At 38.3% G+C, this 17,598-nt stretch overlaps 2 long non-coding RNA genes across 9 annotated transcripts in view; one reads left to right on the top strand and one right to left on the bottom strand.

Moving 5' to 3' along the window:
- Nucleotides 1–2,362, top strand: part of LOC128928102 (uncharacterized) — a 67,552-nt gene extending 65,190 nt beyond the window's left edge. For all 6 annotated transcript variants that reach the window (XR_013533591.1, XR_013533590.1, XR_013533596.1 and 3 more), the window contains one exon: nt 1,762–2,362. This is a non-coding gene — a long non-coding RNA (uncharacterized LOC128928102). The remainder of the gene's footprint in view (nt 1–1,761) is intronic.
- Nucleotides 1–17,598, bottom strand: part of LOC103792373 (uncharacterized) — a 104,704-nt gene that overhangs the window by 41,403 nt on the left and 45,703 nt on the right. The window lies entirely within an intron of this gene.

The raw sequence follows: 17,598 nt of genomic DNA, 5'->3' as shown, positions 1-17,598 counted from the left end.
AGTATTATTTTAGTCTCACTAAAGAATAGGTAGAAAAAAAATCTCTCCTAAAAACTAAATGATACAATAGTAAGGGTCATGTTATATGCTGGTACAGTTTTGCCAGTAAAAGGTGCCAGGGAGATTCCCTGATAACTACAAGTAATTTGATTCATGGCAGATTTATACAGGCATAAATATTATGAAACTAACACTAGTATGATTTAAAAGCCAATATTAACATTTATCCAAATACACCTTAACCAAATTTTATATTTTCTTTATTGGGGAAAGCATTTTCTAATGTGATTTTTTTTGTTACTATGTATTTTCCAGTTCATTTTCTTTCAGTCCCCACCCCGTCACAGTACTTAGTCAATCTTTTGTTAGTTTACAGGTTAAAACATTTTTTATAATCAACTAGCCATGTCTATGCTCTTCTCTGACCAACGTTTTATTCCAACATAAAAAAAGATAGATAAACCACTGTGAAATTTTTAAGGTTAATAATATGCAAAACTTCACTGAATGAGAAAATGAATTTTACAAGAGGCCACTTGAACTTGGTGGTAACAGTCAAATTGCCATCGTCTCGCTTAGGGCATGAATCAACACATAGCTCATGGAAAAGGCTTTAGAACAAAAATACACAGTGAAAATGAGGAAGTTGATTTCTTTATAAATTTTTTAACTGCCAGTTCATATTCAGCTTCTTCAAAAAACTAAAACACAATCTGGGAAAAGGTCAGTTATCTATACATTAAATAATGTTTCTTGACATAATTTAATTATCTGTTTTAGAAATAGATTTTGGTTATTTGCGTCTGTCTCTTCCTGTCTAAATATATACAGTATTCAATGAAAACTGACCTTCAGCTGCGTAACAATAGGGACAGCCAATATATACCAGAGCCTAATAATTTACCATTACAAATTATCTATCCTGAAGTTGTATTTAAAATGCAACTAATAAATGACATAACTTTTGTTACCTAAACTGGAAGAAACCTGATGACGTAAAACAAGGTAGAAATATCCACTGTTTTTTGTTTGTTATCTATCTCTCGTTAAAAGACTAATCTCTGTCACTTCAAGTTGGCAGTTTTGATTCCTCAACATAGAAACCACTTAAGAAAGTCTTATTGCTTTTCTTTGTCCCAAAACAGTACAGGGAATCACCTGCAATATTTGAAATGTGTGAATGCTAAGTGTAGAAAAGTCTAATAACAAAGGTATATGTTCTCTTTGAGAATACTCTTCCCAGAAAGATTAATACATTAAAAATAATAAAAATTCAATTATACTCTGTACGTCCTACCTTTTTCAGGTCTACATTAACTTGGAAGCCCTTAAACCCCACAGGTAGGGCCGGGCACGGTGGCTCATGCCTAAAATCCCACCTTTTTGCGAGGCCAAGGTGAGCAGATTACTTGAGGTCAGGAGCTCAAGACCAGCCTGGCCAACATGGTGAAACCCCATCTCCACTAAAAATTGAAACATTAGCCAAGCATGGTGGCAGACACCTGTAATTTCAGCTACTAGGGAGGCTAAGGCAGGAGAATCGCTTGAACGCTGGAGGCGGAGGTTCTGGTGAGTTGAGATCATGTCACTACACTCCAGCCTGGGTGACAGAGTGAGACTCCATCTCAAAAAACAAACAAAAAAAACCTTTCTAGGCACTCAGATATTTAAGGAGTGAGACTACTGGAAAAACAGTCCTATTAGTCCTACCTCTATTTCCCTAAGTACTATCTAAATACCTTTTTTCTTATTGGCTTCCAGATTCCACTTGTGCAAGGCTGCATGGCAGTCTCCAATCTTCAATCTATGAAAGCACAGGTTCCTGAAACGATGGCCTCAAATGACCAGGAGTGGCTCTCTTCATTCCTGCTCCTGAATAACAAGCTAACTGAAGTCTCCATCAGCTGCCCCAGCATACACACACCTCCAATGACTCAACTGAACTTCATGACTGAGTGGCCAGTCAGTCATGCCCCTGACCCAGCCTACATGAACATTGGAAAGCCATCAGTTAATTATGAAGAGAAACAGACGTGAGGAGGCACCTGCCCTGGGCTACAGATCTATGTAGTTCAGCAATCTCCAGCCCCTAGTACTCAAGAAGCTTTAAGCCACCCCTCTGTAAGTCAGAATGGAAGCACACGATACCACATTTCTATCTGTTGTAGACTATTCCCAGTGTCTCAAAATGCTTTAGCATCTTTCAGTAAAAATCTTTAAGTTTGTCAGTTATTGATCAAAAAAAAAAGCAACAACCTGTTTAAAGCTTTTTTGAACCCTCTATTTTAGTGTCTTTGTATATTCCTAACATCTTGTGTTCATCTTTGTAATTTATCTTTATTAAACTTGTCATAAACTCCAATATTCTGATCTCTTACTAAAGAACCCATATTCCTATCCAGTCCAGTGTTGTTTCTCTTCAAACTTGGCCTTCCCATGCTCATTCCATTCTTAGCCACTTCCATTGGGTTCACCAGTTAATTTCATTCTCATTCTATCCACTGGGTGCACCAGACTCACTCCCCCTTTGTGTCATCCTCCTGCTCCTCTTCCTCCTCCTCCTCATTATTATTATCTGAGACAGAGTTTCACTCTGTCACCAGGCTAGAGTGCAATGGCCTGATCTCAGCTCACTGCAACCTCCACCTCCCATGTTCTAGCAATTCTCCTGCCTCAGCCTCCCAAGTAGCTGGGAATATAGGCGCCCCCCACCCTGCTTAGCTAATTTGTTTTGTATTTTTAGTAAACTTATTTTTAACACTTTGGCCTGGATCTCTTGACCCCATAATCCCCCCATCTCAACCTCTTAAAGTTTTGGGATTACAGATGTGAGCCACCACGGCACAGCTGTAATCCCAGCTATTTGGGAGGCAGAGGCAGGAAAATCACTATAATCCAGGCCGCAGAGGTTGTAGTGAGCTGAGATTGCACCACCGCACTCAAGCCTGGGCGAGAGCAAGACTGTCAACAACAACATGAAAAAACAGCCATGAAATGAAAATGAAGTACCTGGCTTTAAAATGAGTTTACATCTCATTTCTGCCACTTGCTGTGTTCGTATGCTCAGCTCTAACGTATAACAAGGCCCAAATTCACCTGCCATGTTACCTTCCACAGAACCTCTGGAAACATCACTCCTTTAAGAGCTTATCCACTTCGAATCACACCTCACAACCAGATAGAAGCTTAAGAAACACTGGGGGAGACGGATCCAAGATGGCCAATCGCTAACATCCCGGGATTGCAGCTCTCAGGGAAGGCGCGGAGAACTAGAGGACGCCACACTTTCATACAAATTCTGGTCGCTCACGGAGCAGGAGATCCCCCAGTGGAGGAAACACACGGGTGGCCAGCGCGACTCTCGTGGCCGGTGCAGCGGTTCCACGGGCACCTCGACGCGCAGCTCTCGGAGCAGAGTAAACAGGTTCGGAGGACCGGCCCGGGTCCCCAGCAGGACACCAGAGCCCGGCGCAGCCGCTGAGATGGCACCTTGGCGTGAGAGCGCTTGGCGCAGAGTAAACAGGACCGGTTTCCCTTCTGACCGAGGTTTGGAGCCCCGGGAAGGCAGAGTTGCCTACTACGGACACAAGAAGGAAGCCCGACAGGAGAATCCTGGGCAGAAAAGCACCATCAGTTTTAATGCCGCTGCTCTGGCCCTGGGAACTAACAACCTGGACGTCCACTCAAGAGACCTAATCTGAAAGTTGGTAATTTCAAAGACAGGAGGATAAATTTACAATGACGGGAAGAAACCAGCGTAAAAAAGCTGAGAATACTCAAAATCAGAACACCTCTCCCTCTAAAGATGATCACAGTTCCACATCAACAATGGAACAAGGCTTGATGGAAAACGAGCGCATCCCAATGACAGAATCACTCTTCAAGGAATGGATAATAAGAAACTTCGGTGAGTTAAAAGAACATGTTGTAGCCCAACGTAAAGAAACTAGGAACATTGAAAAAAGGTTTGATGAAATCCTATTGAGAATAGACAACTTAGAGAGGAGTATGAGTGAATTAATGGAACTGAAGAATACAATACAGGAACTCCGAGAAGTATGCACAGGTTTAAACACTCGAATTGTTCAAGCAGAAGAAGGGATATCAGAGGTCAAAGTCCAACTTAATGAAATAAAACGTGAAGAAAAGATTAGAGAAAAAAGGATAAAAAGGAATGAGCAAAGTCTCCAAGAAATGTGGGACTATGTGAAAAGACCAAATTTACGTTTGATAGGTGTACCTGAATGCGACGGAGAGAATGAATCCAAGCTGGAAAATACCCTTCAGGATATTATTCAGGAAAATTTTCCTAAACTAGCAAAGCAGGTCAAAATTCAACCCCAGGATATACAGAGAACACCACAAAGATATTCCTCAAGAAGAGCAACCCCAAGGCACATAATCGTTAGATTCACCAGGGTTGAAATGAAGGAGAAAATACTAAGGGCAGCCAGAGAGAAAGGTCAGGTTACCCAAAAAGGCAAGCTTATCAGACTTACAGCAGATCTCTCGGCAGAAACTCTACAAGCCAGAAGAGAGTGGGGGCCAATATTCAATATTCTCTAAGAACAGAACCTTCAGCCCAGAATTTCATATCCAGCCAAACTAAGCTTCACAACTGAAGGAAAAATAAAATCTTTTATGAACAAGCAAGAACTCAGAGATTTTATTACCACCAGGCCTGCTTTACAAGAGCTTCTGAAAGAAGCATTACACACAGAAAGAAACAACCAGTATTAGCCTTTCTAAAAATACACCAAAAAGTAAAGAGCACCAACATAAGGAATTTACACCAACGAATGGATAAAACAGCCAGTCAACATCAAATGGCAGTAACCCTAAATTTAAATCGACTAAATCCCCCAATCAAAAGACACAGCCAAAACCCAACGGCATGTTACATCCAGACCTGTTTCACATGCAAGGATACACAAAGACTCAAAACAAAGGGATGGAGAAAGATTTACCAACCAAATGGAGAGCAAAAATAAAAAATAAATAAATAAAAAGCAGGAGTTGCAATTCTCGTATCGGATAAAATAGATTTTAAAGCAACAAAGATATAGTGGTAAAAGCATCAATGCAACAACAAGAGCTAATGATCCTAACACCCAGATACATAGAGACTTAGACTCAATGAGACAGAAAATTAATAAGGATATCAAGGACTCGAACTCAGATCCGGAACAAGTAAACTTAATAAATATTTATAGAGCTCTCCACTTCAAATACACAAAATAAACATTCTTGTCAATACCACATCACACCTACCCATAGGTTTAAATGAAACATTGATTGGCCATTATTAATACTCAATCTTTTTCAAAATAAAGCAATATTTCCATTTACTCTCCCTCTTTCTCCTCCTCTTTCTTCCTCTCCTTTACTTATTTTTTTTGTTTGTTTGTTTTCTTTCCTTCTCTCAAAAAAAAAGAAACCAACTTGTAAATTTCTAGATCCAGGTCGGCAATGTCTCTCTCATTGCTTGATTTCCTTCCTTCCCTTCCCTTCCCTCCCTCCCTCCCTCCCCGCTTCCTCCCTTTTTTCCTTCCTTCCTTCCTTCCTCCCTACCGTCCTTCTTCCCTCCCTCCCCGCTTCCTCCCTTCCTTCCTTCCTTCCTTCATCCCTTCCTCCCTACCATCCTTCTTCCCTCCCTTCCTGCCTTCCTCCCCCCCCCCAAAAAAAAAAAAAGAAAACACTGGGGAGGTGTGGCAGGCTGCCAGGCAGTACTATGTGATGTGAAAAACATATAGAAAGAAAACTATCAATGCCCTCTTGCTACCAGACTGTGCCAATGCTTTCCCGTCTCCCTAGGAGAAAAAATTCCGTTTTTAATTTCATATACAGCAAAATTGTGTGATTTCCTTGCCTTCCCTCATGACAGAGAATCTAGTCATAGCTGAGTGATGTCATCATAATACAGACTATCTTCAAACTCATCCCTCAAAGGAAGAGGATATGTGAGGAGCATGGGTATTTACCTATAGCATTCACTGCCTGCTCTTATTTCCAACTTAAAGTACGTATGGAAGACTTTGTGATTCCAGTTTGATAAAGTACAACCTCTTGAACTTGTTCCCTTCCAAGGAACAGAGTCTATCTGAACCCGCTCCATAAACCAAGATGCTCCAGTTTGTGCTGTGTGTATGCATGGTGTCATTTTCCTCAACCCTTTCCATTATGTGGCAAATATCTACATAAAACATGTTTTCTAAATGTGTAAAGCACATATCATTAGATCTTATGATAAAACAGAAGAAAAACAAAAGGACAAAGTATATCTTAAATGACTACATTCAATTACCATCGAACTTTAATTTTATTTTTTGTTTTTTTGAGATGGAGTTTTGCTCTTGTTGCCCAGGCTGGAGTGCAATGGCGCAATCTCGGCTCACCGCAACCTCCGCCTCCTGGGTTCAGGCAATTCTCCTGCCTCAGCCTCCTGTAGCTGGGATTACAGACACACACCACTATGCCCAGCTAATTTTTGTATTTTTAGTAGAGACAGGGTTTCACCATGTTGACCAGGATGGTCTCAATCTCTTGCCCTCGTGATCCACCCACCTCCATCTCCCAAAGTGCTGAGATTATAGGTGTGAGCCACCACGCCTGGCCTAAAATTTTTTTTTTTTTGAGACGGAGTTTTGCTCTTGTTACCCAGGCTGGAGTGTAATGATGCAATCTCAGCTCACCACAACCTTCGTCTCCTGGGTTTAGGCAACTCTTCTGCCACAGCCTCCTGAGTAGCTGGGATTACAGGCACGTGCCACCATGCCCAGCTAATTTTTTTTTTTTTTTTTTTGTAGAGATGGGGTTTCACCATGTTGACTAGGATGGTCTCAATCTCTTGACCTCGTGATCCACCTGCCTCGGCCTCCCAAAGTGCTTGGATTACAGGCATGAGCCACGAAGCCCGGCCTAATTTTTTAACCAGTCAAAATATATCCACTGTATTATTTCAACTGCATGACTTTTGAAAAAAGTGAAACTATGAAGAAAAGATCAGTGGTTGGAGTTGCTGGGAAGAAAGGGAGACATGAACAGGCATAGGCTGAGAATTTTTAGGGCATTGAAACTGTTCTGTCTATAATATTAAAATAATAGATACATGTCAGTATACATTTGTCCAAAATCACAGAATGTACAGTGTTAAGAATGAAGCCTGATGTGAACTATGAACTTTGAATAATTATAATGTGTCAATGTAGGTGATCAGTTGTAACAAATGTACCACTTTGGTGCAAAGTACTAATAATGGGAAAGGCCATGCATATGTGGAAGGCATGGAAAATAATGAGAAATATCTGTACCTTCCTCTCAGTTTTGCTGTGAACCTAAAACTGCTCTAAGAAATAACGTTATTGATCTAAAAAAGATTCTCATTGTCTATGCATCCCAGCATATCCAGAACAAAAACTACAATGAAAAATAAAAGATATTCACTGAACCTGTTATGATATATTTAAGCAAGACATCATGACCCCCAAAATTGGAGATAAAGACCAAAGTAATAGCATGCTGGCATTATTTCTCAAATTGAAGTATAGAAAATGTGTAAAACAAATAAATTAAATTACGTGCTCAGGCAAGAAAATATTGATAGAATGATACAATATTTTATCTTATTTCACAATTCTAAACAGGGATTTAGCACAATATGAAAACTAGATTATTCATATAATGAAAATAAAAGAATTTTTATTCTAACAAAAATTATTAGGCTTATTTAAAAATTTTACTGAAAGGTTAATGAGATAAGGAGGACAGATTGTAATTACCTAATATTGCTATGGTAACTTACAATGAAATCCCTGTTACTCACCAAAACCCAAAAATTAACTGGCATTGCAACTAAGGATCTATCATACCACAGAAACTAGTGCCAAGTTACCTTATATTATTTGCTGTTAAAATGAAATTTTTAAACAACACCAAATACTACGTTGGGGCTAAAACTTTTGTGCAGAAAAGATTTCATATAGAAGGTGAAAGACACATCCTTAGAAAGGCCTGCGTGCAAGACTGGCTTCTTGGCATGTGTTTAGGAAAGTGAAATTGAGAGGGTTCCCACCATTTTCTGAGAAGAAAGGCTCACTGTGTCTAAAGGGTTTACAGAAACAACGTGGTTACTCTGAACAGATGCTTTTCTTCTGGGAGTCTGGAATTTGAGTACATGCGAGGGAGCGTAACCTCCATTATAAAATCTTGGGTGCTGAGTCTCAAATGACATTCTGGTACTGGTAGACATCACTGCACGTATGTTGCCAAAATGGGAGGCTGGGAGAATTAAGCAGTTCCTGGGAACGCCACAGGACAGAACTCCTGGAAACTTGTGCCTGGTTTCCTCCAGACTTGACGACATGCACCTTTTGCCTCTAATTTTGCCTGTACCCTTTCACTGTAATAAACTAAGGATCTGAGTGTGACTATTTTCTGAGTACTGTGAACCTAATGAATCACCAAATCTGGAGGTGGTCTTGGAAACCCTCGATACAAATGCATCATGTAAGATTTTTATTAAGTTGATATGATGTACATGACTGTCATCAGATGGTTATTTCACAGGATAACTTTCCCTAATCTGTTTTTCTTTTATTTTCTTTTTTCTCCTTGATATTTGACTTGGAGGTTCTTGTATTTCTCTATCTAATTGAATAAAGCCATAAAAGGAATAAAACAATTATTTCAGAAAATGTGAAAAAGCAATCCTAGTTTAACCAGAATGAAAAAATGATGATTGACAGTATGTTCTACAATATGAATATTCCAAAAAATAAAAATAAAAAGAAAGAAAAGGTAGTTAATTTTCCGCAACTCAATTGGGGCTTAATTTCTTTGTGTAACAATTGTGCAGGCCAGGTGCAGTAGCTCACACCTGTAACAGCCTAGCGTTTTGGGACGCTGATGCAGAAAGATTACTCGAGCCCAGAAGTTCCAGACCAGCCTGGGCAATACAGTGAGACCTCTTCTAAAACATAAACACATACACACATACCTTAAAAATAAAAATAGCTAAGCATGGTGGTGTATGCCTGTAGTCCCAGCTACTTGGGAGGCTGAGGAGAAAGGATCATTTAAGGCCAGGAAGCAGAAGTTGCAGGGAGCCAAGATTGCACCACTACACTCAAGTATTGGCAACAGAGGGAGACATCGTCTCAAAAATAAACAGATAAACAAATCAATCAGTAAATAATTGTGTATCCAGTTAGATGTAACCACACATGACTATGGTTCCAGCTACTTAGGATGAGGTAGGAGGACTGATTAAGTCCAGAAGTTCAACACTACAGTGAGCTGAAATTTTACCACTGAATAGACACTATTCTAGCCTGGGCAACATAGAGATATCCCATTTCTTAGAATAATAATAATAATTAATTATTTAAGTAACTTGTGTAACTGGAGAACTCATCATTCAAGTAACTTGAATATGTGGAGAAAAATATACAACCACTGAGTAAAGTACAGCAGTCCACTACTGATCATAGAGTTTCTTTTACCTGCTTCTAATCTTTTTATTTCTTGTAAAACTAGAAACACTTTCATCCATTAAAGGTAGTTCATCAAAGAACTGCATCCAAAGTGTAGGATGCATTATCCGCTGCTCCCTGCAAATAGTGGATTTGTTCATAAAGAATCAGCAGGACTTTTAACTTAGTGTGTACATATGCACGTGCAAGATCACATGTACATGTGTGTATATGTGCATGTATGTGTGTATGTAAACTATTACAGATAAAACCACTTTGCTTATGTAAGAATATGTAACAGAACTTGTACTTCTCACAAAGGAATTGTTTTTCTGTCTTCTGCACTTGTAAGTATCTCCAAAACATAATCTATTTCTATGGGTGCATGTTGGTTCAACTTTACAGTTCTTATTGCCCTTTACTTATGGTACGAGAAAGGGATTGTTGAGTTCCCAGTTCTAAAGAGAGTTACTTTCTTAGTGACACAAATTAATACATAATACAGTTCACCCTTGAACAGCCAGGGTTCGAACCACAGGGCTTTACTTGTATGCAGATTGTCTTCTGCCTCTGAAATCCACAGACAGCAAGATCCACCCCTCCTCTTCCTCCTCAGCCTAATCAATCTGAAAATAATGAAGATGAAGACCTTTGTGGGGATCCACTTACGTTTTATGAAAAGGCAATATATTTTTCTGATTATTTTCCTTTTAACAGCTTCATTTCTCTAGCTTACTTTGTTGTAAAAACACAGTAGTTAATAATGCAGCACAAATAAAATAGGTGTTAACGGACTATGTATATTATTAGGAAGGCTTTCAGTCAATGATAAGATGGGGAAATTAAATGTTATTCTCAGATTTTCACCTGCACAGCGATTAGAGTCCCAAACCCCCACATTATTCATGGGTCTACTATAATTCTTTATTTATTAAATACGAACAATTTATTATAAAAATGAAACAAAATTCCTATGTATAAGAAGTTCAGTTTGTTATAATGCGACTATAAAGAAAATATACAACATGCTAACTTAATCTTTTTTCCTATTTATGCAAAAAATATTATATGGAATTCTAAAGATTGTAATTAAGTAAATTTTTTTGAGACAATACTGTTTCAGATTATACATTAGATACAACTACCTTCTTAAATAACTGAATTCCAAATTAAAGAAGTTAAATTTTGAAAATTAATTTACATATATGTATATACATATATATACTTGTAATTTACATATATTTTTAAACTGGTCTTTTTTCATTAAAACTACCTTAATCTTACATTTTACTTTCTTTTTTTATCAAGAGTAGGACCAACAAGATAAATGAGAAATTTGCCATCAGAAGTCTTACTGGCATTGAAATATCTTCTTTTTATGTTCCAAAATTTGGGGTCAAATTCTATGTATAAAAAAGTAATAAATAAGATTGCTATCTTAATACTGAAATAAAAAATATTTACCAAACATATTAAATTCTTAAACCATTTCAGGCAATATAAGTGCTAATACCAGAACTTTAATTTCTGTTTCATACACTTTGAAATTTTAAACTTTACAAGTTTATTAACCTTTTAATAAGAAAAAAAAAGTGGCTGGGAATGGTGGCTTATGCCTATAATCCCAGCCCTTTGGGAGGCTGAGGCAGGTTGATCACGAGGTCAAGAGATAGAGACTCCTGGTCAACAAGGTGAAACCCCGTCTCTACTAAAAAATACAAAAAAAATTAGCTGGGCATGGTGGTGCGCGCCTGTAGTCCCAGCTACTCTGGAGGCTGAGGCAGGAGAATTGATTGAACCCAGGAGGTGGAGGTTGCGGTGAGCCGAGATCGTGCCACTGCACTCCAGCCTGGGTAACAACAGCGAAACTCCGTCTCAAAAAAAAAAAAAAAGTGAAGTACTCATAAATGGAGCTCAGCTCAGTAAATTTACTACAGTTAGCTGGACATTGTGCAAAGTGTCCTGCACTCAGAACAAGTCCTTGCTCTGTAACCAACAAGTATTGGCGTTCAGGCAAGTTGCTTCTCTTAGGCTCCATGGTTTCTTCTAAAAAATAAGGATTCTGCTACCTTACTTCACTAGGTTGTTAGGAAGATGTAATGAGATTACATGCTTAAATGTTCAGAGAAACAGTAAAGCAATGGAATAATTTATTCTTAAACTTTTATTGCTGAACCTATTTTGTAGGCCATGTAAAGCTTGTGATTTTCCACAGGTTCTAATATTCAAATGTTGCAGTTTTCATAAAATGTCATTAAGTGCTAATTTTGTTTCTTGGTTGTATTTATTGTGGTTCATAATTCAGGGCATTTTAGCTAATTCATAACTTATAACTAAATTTATATATAAATATATTATTAACTCATTATAATAGATAACATGATTGTCCCCTATTACTGAGCTCATCAGTCATACCAAGAGCAGAAAATTAACAGATGTCAAAACCTGGCTTGGACAACCACCACTCCTTCTTTACCTCCTCAAACTCCGAGCCAGCACATCTGTGCCAGGATGCTGGATCTCCATGGCCCTCTCCAACTAACGTACAAGAAGAAAACCCTGCTTTTATTGTTTCTCAGGTTTATGAAGGAAATGCAAGTTGACATTTTCCCATTTCCAAGACATGTACTAACAACATATTTGCATGTAACACCCCATATGTTACTCAGCTCTGTTCTCATTTCATGGATCACCACACATCAATAGTTTTATAGTGATCATCACAATTTTAACATCGGGTATCTCCGGTTTCGATTTGACTCACACTGCTTCCTTGGGGCTGGTTAATGAATACTCAAATGACCTTCCAGGGGCAATGCAAAATATGGAATGCTTTATGAATCTGTGTGCCATCCTTAGGCAGCAGCCACGCTTGTGCTCATCTGCTCTCTACTGACCCAATTTTAAAGCATATGCTGCTGAAGCAAGTACAAAGCCCTGCTTTACACATGGATACTCATGAGTTACAGATGAACCTTAGCTCTGTTCAATCCAACTCACCTACTGGAGATTCAGAGAATTTTATCTACTGGTTTCCTGTGAGGTGGAACTTTAAAATATATTTAAAACTTGAGGTAGATACGCAAGTAGCCTGGGAGATTTTTATTACTCTAGAAATGGATTACTTGAGGGGCCAACTGCAGGTTGGTTCCCACTGCTCTGTGGAAAGATAACATGGAACCTTCTGCTCTCTAACCAAAGCTTCTGCACAGGATATAAAGAAACCTCAAGATTCAAATCTGACAGCAAAAGGGAAAGGAACTTAACCTCTTCCTGCAGCATTATTTGAACATCTCTGAGTGGTGGGAATGAGCTCAACTAGTATTTGTTAGAGGAAAGACCAACAGGGGTCTCAGAGGGTAACTGACCATGAAGGCCTAGGCTAAGTCTAGCTAAGAAGTGGGCTCCAAATCATATTTTTAGTGTAGGAGAAGCATCAATTTGCTATGTGTGTGGGTAAAGCTAGGAGGCCTGGCTCCCAGAAAAGGGTGCTGAGAAGTACATCAACAACTAAACACCATAGCTTTGAACTCATGAATGAATCACCAAGAAAACTGAGGGTCTGAATCAGTGAATGCATCCTGGTGGCAAAGGGCAAACATTACAGATTGCAGGAGTGAATCCATGGAAACAATAATAATTAGAATGGCCTTTTTTCTCCCTTCTGACTTGGAAAGAAAGACTGCCTTCCTTGGACTTAGAAAACACCCTAGCTTCTTGGAAAATTCAAAGAAGGAAGACACAGGAGATAGCCCCAGGGGACACTACAAGATTTTCTGCTAAACTGAACATTTCAAGACTGAATAACTCATTAGAAAAGTCAGGCCAGGCATAGTGGCTAGCACTCTGGGAGGCTGAAGCAGGAGGATTACTTATACTCTGGAGTTCAAGACCAGCCTAGGCAACAGAGTTAGACTTTGCCTCTATTAACAACAACAACAACAACAAAAAACAAAAACAAAAAGAAAGAAAGAAAGAAATGAAGAAGAAAGAAGTCAAAGCTGTGGCTCTATTTTTATCTAATATATGGGGATTATACTTAGAATAAAATGAAGCACATTGAGATCCCTAGGGATAAAGGTCTTTGAACTCCTGAAAGAATTTTGCATTCTACTTTTTTTTTTTATTATTGCATTTTAGGTTTTGGAATACATGTGAAGAACATGCAAGATACTTGCATAGGTACATGGCAGTGTGATTTTCTGCCTTCCTCCCCTTCACCTATATCTGGCATGTCTCCCCATGCTCTCTCTCCTCAACTCCCCCCCTCCCTGCTGTGCCTCCCCTATTCCCTTCTATAGACCCCAGTGTCTAGTGCTCCCCTCCCTGTGTCCATGTGTTCTCATTGTTCGACATCCACCTATTAGTGAAAACATGCGGTATTTTATTTTCTGTTCTTGTGTCAATTTGGGAAAACTGGCTAGCTAAGTGCGGAAAGCAGAAACTGGACCCCTTCCTGGCACCTTACACTAAAATTAACTTCAGATGGATTAAAGACTTAAGCATTCTACTTCTAACTAATCTAGACTTTTGCTTGATTTCTAGCTAAAAAGTGGACTAACTCTTGCTGTTTCTCACCTAAAGTATAAGATTCAATGGTTACAATTATTTTAAACATCAGTTTAGTATTAACTGGCCTTTTCATAAAAAACCTTGTATAACCACGATAAATAGCATAACCTTCTGCGTCTCATACCCACACATCTTGGGTGAGGACATTAATATTTTGCTGAAGAAAAATATTGACAATACCTGACGGGTCATAATGTACAGGAAGCATGACGGCTGTTCTACAACAAAGCAGTAACTCCGTTCAAGGACTTTAAAGAAGTCATTACCAAACAGCTAGTTTGATACACTTTCTCAATTTAATATCGTGCCTGTCAATGTAGACAGAATAGTCGTTTACATGTACTCGCCTGTGTCTATAAGCATCTTGGGTGCTCGTGTTTATCTTCATAAATGATCACCAAGGGTAAGAGAGGGACAACAAGAAAGTCTCTTGTTCCACTGGGGTATGACATAATACAAGTTGCTAACTTATAGTCCCTTGATGGCCAAGAAACTGTGCTGAGGTCATTTATCTAAAGTAGGCAAAGATTTAAATGAAGATTTTTCCATTGCTTTCCTAGTCTGATATACTGTAATTCCTATCAGCTATGGGTCAGATAAGAGCTATCTAGAGCCTGAAAACAATAAATAGTAATAGTAATAATGGCAATACTAGTCATACCCTAAAAGTCCACACTTCAAAAATTAATAAAACTAATACAAGAACCTTTGGCTAATATAAGATTACAAGACTAAAAACACCACATTACAAATAACAAACACTCTATATTATGAGAGAGAATGGATCCTACTATATGTTCTTTATGTTGCTTAGTTCAAATATTTGCTTTTCTACTGATTATTTGTGTTATTTTTCACTATATGCCAATAATTATGTTAATCTTATTAATATTTCTGACTTGAGTGACTCTGCTCTAGAAGTTAGGTTTTTATTTTAAACAAGAACTACTCTACTGTCTCAGCCTATCAACAGCACGTACATTTGCTTGGTTTTTCACTAAAAATTCCACCGTTTGCTGTCTCTTGCAAATTATAGCAAATAAAAGTGGTGTGCTGCTCTTCCCTTCTGCGGCCATCACCTAAGCGGGAACTGCCAAAATGAAGTTCAATCCCTTTGTGACTTCCGACCGAAGCACGAATCGCAAAAGGCGTTCAATGCACCTTCCCACATTCGCAGGAAGATTATGTCCTCCCCGCTTTCCAAAGAGCGGAGACAGAAGTACAGTGTGCGATGCACGCCCATCCGGAAGGGTGATGAAGTTCAGGTTGTACGAGGACACTATAAAGGTCAGCACGTTGGCAGAATAGTCCAGGTTTAAAGGAAGAAATGCGGAATCTACACTGAACGGGTGCAGCGGGAAAAGGCTAATGGCATAACCGCCAACGCAGGCGCTCACCCCGGCAAGGTGGGTATCACTAGGCTAAAACTGGACAGAGACCGCAAAAACATCCTTGAACGGAAAGCGAAATCTCGCCAAGTAGGAGAGGAAAAGGGCAAATACACGGAAGAAACAATCGAGGAGATGCAGCAATAAAGTGACCTTACATACAAGCTTTGATTAAAACCGAAAAACAAAAAGTGGCGTGTTTCCATCGTATAAAACACCAAATAATAAAATAATTCACAAAATTACACATTTCTCAAATGAGCTGAAAAGCTTCTCTTAGATGTTTGAACTTCAACATGTAATATAGAAAGGAAGTAAATGAAAACCAGTCCATTCCTTCTCACTCCTCCCGGCTTTCTGATGGGCTGCTCTCTGCCTTGCAAACACCCCTCCCCTTCCTCCCCACACAGCACTGAGTGTGGAATACTGTAATCACTTCATTGTTTCCCTCTGAAACCAAGAGCTTCTTGAGGGCAAGGCCTGTATCTCTTATCTCTATAGCCCCCAAAACCTAAAACATAGTAGCAAATACTTCATTTTTTACATAAATTAACAGTCTAAATTATTACCTCTAGAGCAGTGTTTCTTACACTATATTCCAAAGAGTATCTGCTTATTGTACTCCAAGAGAGACTCCATGACAATCTGCATTTGAGAAGTATTACAAAACTGTATTTTGTATCCCATAATCAAGAAATCTCCTGAAATTCACCTAATATCCATTGGACAATACTTTTTGTGGCAAATATGAAAGTTTAAAGAACTAAAAGTTTCAGAGATACAGTTTCCAGAGCTTCCCAATACAGTGGAGGTTTCCTCTGCATGGTAAAAAGTTACTTGATTCACTTCTATCAATGATGTTACGGTCCCAGATGCCAATGTCAGGCCCTCCTGCTCCAAATGGGTCACTAAGGAAATGAGCTCTGAATTAAGAGTGAGTGGCTTCCCATGTACATATTTTCCATATTATTAAATAGTCCATGGGTTTCTTTTAATGCAAGAGAAAAGATTTTTATCATAACTGTTATAAAGCTCAGTATGTTCTTTGTGAGAGAGAGAGGTTTAAGAAACTTAAAAATAAATATTAAAAAACCAAAGCTCAGCAAGAAATTCTATTCTCAATTGTAATGGTAATTACAATTAAAATTAAAATGCTGGGCCCCTAACACAACTCTACTTTTTAAATCCATTTGTATTGATTTCCATTTAAATGGCTATTCAAAATTATTTTTTTTATTTTAGGTTAAATACAAAGCAAATACAAATATAATGGCTTATCAATAAAAGTTCTCATACTGATCCATATGGGTTATTTCTAGCACAATAAAAGTTGGTAAGTCATTTATATTTTTAAGGAAGATTGCTGAGGAGAAAGCTATAATGTCTGCAATAATCATAAACTATCCAACGATACCAGGAATAACCTAAAAACAACTTCCAGGCATTCATGTGGAGAGATGATTATTTTGGTATAAAGAAAAAGAGTTTTAAACTAGATTCTAAAATTCGACCCCATAACTGAGAGATTTATATAATCTATAGACTATACATTAGAAACAAATATGCACTGACTTAAAAGCCTTGAACTCGTTAACAAATATATCCTATAACATAAAAGTTGTAAACTCAAATACAAGGACAAAGGAAGGTTATCTGAGTGCGGAAAGTACTGCTGTGGGCACAGTAGCACACTGGAGAACATTTGCCTTTTATAAAGAAGCACCCTCTGCACAGCAGGCCAACAGTGACAGAAACTCAGGGGACACCATATTTGATTTTTTAGAACAAGTCTGAAGTCCAGATTTCTGCATAAGTCTTTTAAATTTTACACGTTGACTCAATTTATAGAGGCAAACAAATCTGTGCACATTTACAATATAGCCCTTTTGTTTTTATATTTGCTATGAATGTGTAACTAAATGGTTGTGTATAATCCAAGTATTTGCATGTAAAATATTTTCTTTAGTTTTACCAAAAAAACGAGGCCTTCATGTATAATAAAAATTGCTATTGACTCATAATACCCACTTCAAGAATGTTTCTAACATGTATTCATTTGCAATCTATTTGTATACAATTTTCCCAGATTGTTAGCCAAATAGTTTATATGACTGCCAAAATTAACTTATTAAAATGATTTCTATGGAAATTCTTTAATCAAGAGAATT

The sequence above is a fragment of the Callithrix jacchus genome, chromosome 4, assembly GCF_049354715.1.
Source record: "Callithrix jacchus isolate 240 chromosome 4, calJac240_pri, whole genome shotgun sequence".
Lineage (NCBI taxonomy): Eukaryota > Metazoa > Chordata > Mammalia > Primates > Cebidae > Callithrix > Callithrix jacchus.
Note: the sequence above shows the minus strand (reverse complement) of the source record. Positions and strands in the feature narration are given on the sequence as shown.